The sequence below is a fragment of the Propithecus coquereli genome, unplaced genomic scaffold (genome assembly GCF_000956105.1).
Source record: "Propithecus coquereli isolate 6110/MARCELLA unplaced genomic scaffold, Pcoq_1.0 Scaffold115, whole genome shotgun sequence".
NCBI classification, from domain to species: Eukaryota; Metazoa; Chordata; class Mammalia; order Primates; family Indriidae; genus Propithecus; species Propithecus coquereli.
The window spans coordinates 2,444,784-2,447,632 of record NW_012135525.1 but is presented as its reverse complement, the minus strand read 5'-3'; positions in this window follow the sequence as shown (position 1 = coordinate 2,447,632).

Genomic DNA, 2,849 nt, shown 5'->3' with positions numbered 1-2,849 from the left:
AATCTTAGCTATGTTGAAGAGATACCAGATTCCTGATGAAGGGTTAAGCTTCTTCCATGGTTACTATATTTGAGAAAAGTCATTCCCTTTATGTATTTTTTGAATTTACCACTTTATTTAACAACTGCTAAGTTATAGATCAATATTAAAATAGGGAAAAAAGTGAAAATAACTGCAGAACAAAGGTAAAATCATTCTCCTCAAACACAATCCTTTTTGGAAAATTCTATCAATCAATTATTCTTAATGAATAATTTATTATTATTCATCTTAATGAATTCTTTATCATTTAACTTAATTGGAGTTAATTCCTTTTTCACCTATGTTACTAAAAAGTACATTTTTTCATAATGGTTTTAATTTTATAGCTTATGCACCAACTCTTAAATTATTTCCATGGATTTTAGTACAAATAAACTAAAAGCATACCATCTTTCTGAGTGTTTTCTTCACCTTTTAAATATTCTCCCATTTCAAAAATGGAATTAGAGTTTGTTCACTTACATAATAACTAAATCTTTTCTGTGACCCTATGATATAAAGTATGAATTAGAGACTTTGCATATAATAATAACAACAGAGGCCGCTAATATTTACTTGGTATTTTTGTTTTGCAGTCATGGTGCTTAGTGCTTTATATGTTCTATCTCATTTAATCCTTGCAGCTCTAAGGCAGGTAAATGCACGAAAGAAAACTACAAAGACTCAGAAGTTAAAAAAACTTGCTCAATTCACACAACTACAAGTGACCAACCTGGCTGGGACTTAAACCAGATCTGTTTGATTCTAGAGCTTGCTGCACTACTTTTTAAATTAGAATAGAAGAGAATAGATTTCTTCTGCCAAATATCCTAGTTCATCACTTGCAAGTTCTGCTTTCTATGAAATACTAGGGCACAAACACAATTCAACCAAGTTCTTTGCCACTTTATAACAAGGATAGTCTTTCCTCTAGTTTTCAATAATGCGTTCCTCATTTCCTTCTGAGAACTCATCAGAATGGTCTTTACCATCCATATTTCTACCAACATTCTGATCACAGCCATTTAGGTCAGCTCTAAGAATATCAAGGCTTTTCTCTGCAGCTCTCTTCTTCTGAGCCCTCACCGGAGTCACCCTTTATGGTCCATTCATGGCAATACAGGCTTTTTCCAACAAGTACCTCCAAATTTTTTCAGCCTCTAACCATGTTTTTAAGTATTTGTTATAGCAACACCCTACTTCTTAATATCAATTTCTGTTTTAGTCTCTTCAGGCTGTGTGACAAAATACTTAAGACTAGAAATTTATAAACAACAGAAATTGATCACTCACAGTTCCAGGGCTTGGGAAGTCTAAGATCAAGGTGCTGGAAGATTCAGTGTCTGGTGAGGACCTGTTCCTCATAGATGGTGACTTCCATGTGTCCTCACATGGCAGAAGGGTCAAGGCCTCTTTTGTAAGGGCACCAATCCCATTCATGAGGGTATAGGCCTCGTGACTTAATCACTTCCCCAAAGGCCCCACCTCTTAATACTATCCCATTGGATGTTAGGTTCCAACATATGCATTTTGGGGGACACTAAGATTCAGACCATAGTAATTATATTGCACAAAGATAACAATAGACAAAAACTTAATGTTTGGATATTAGGGCTGCAAATTTCAATCATAAAGTACTTTAAACATTCACATTTGGAAGGAATATAAAATATTGAGAAAATTCACATTTATACAAACTAGTAATGGGAATTATACTAATTTTCAATCGCTCACCTTGCAATCTCAGGATGTTCTTTATTCAATTAAACAGTGATGATAGAAATAGCTTCATTCCTTAGTCTTAGGAAAATTGAGTTAACCTACACACATGGTAACGGGTAGACGGTTCTCCAAGGTGGGTTTTTAAAATGACAGTTTAAAAAAATAATTAGAAAACATTTTAAAGGTGAAATATGAATCAAATATTTGTGAAAGCACTTCTGAGGAAGGCTAGGGTTGGTGGTGGGCACTACTTGAAAACTCCTGCACTGGGCATCATGCCAGATTTTGCTGTCTGCTTGACATAAGATAGTGATTTAGCAATACTTTTGTAAGTTGATCAATAGAGCCAGCCAATTTAGATTAAAGCAAATGCATTGTGTTTTTCTCTGGGCAATTAACTTAGTAATGAATAACTTAAATCACTTTCTAAAAAAATTAAGCTGCTAATATAGGGATAATATATGATTCCAAAACTATTAGAAAGATATGTCTAAATATTTTTAAAATTTTCTATTATGGCAAATATTAAATGTAATCCAAAGTAAAGAGAAAAATTCAACAAATTCTCTTAAACACATCATCTGGTTTCAACACTGTCAACTCATAGCCAATCTTGTTTTATCTAAGTTGCTTCCCTCCTCCCAGGCCCAGTCACGGATCAATTTGAAGCAAATCCCAAACAGCGTATTATTTTTTCTGAAAGTATTTCAATAGGCTCTCCAAAAGATAAAAGTTTTTTTTTTTTTTTTACGTTTCCATTTTTATTCAACAGCAAGTTTAGGGCAATGTTTCTACTGATTTGACAATACCAGTGGTAGGGATTGAATCAAATCCCTTCCCCCCCAACCAAAGATATGCTGGAACCCTGACCCCAGTCCTCACAATGTGACCCTATCTGGAGATAGGGTCTCTACAGAGGTGAGAGGTCACCAGCATGGACTACATGACTGGTGTCCTTTAAAGGGAACTTAGAACACAGGCACATGGCAGACCACGTGAAAAGGAAGGCAAATCATGTCTACACATCAAGAACACTAGAGATTGCCAGAAAACCACGGAAGCTGGAGAGAGACATGGAGCAGATTCTGTCTCAAACCCCAGAAGCC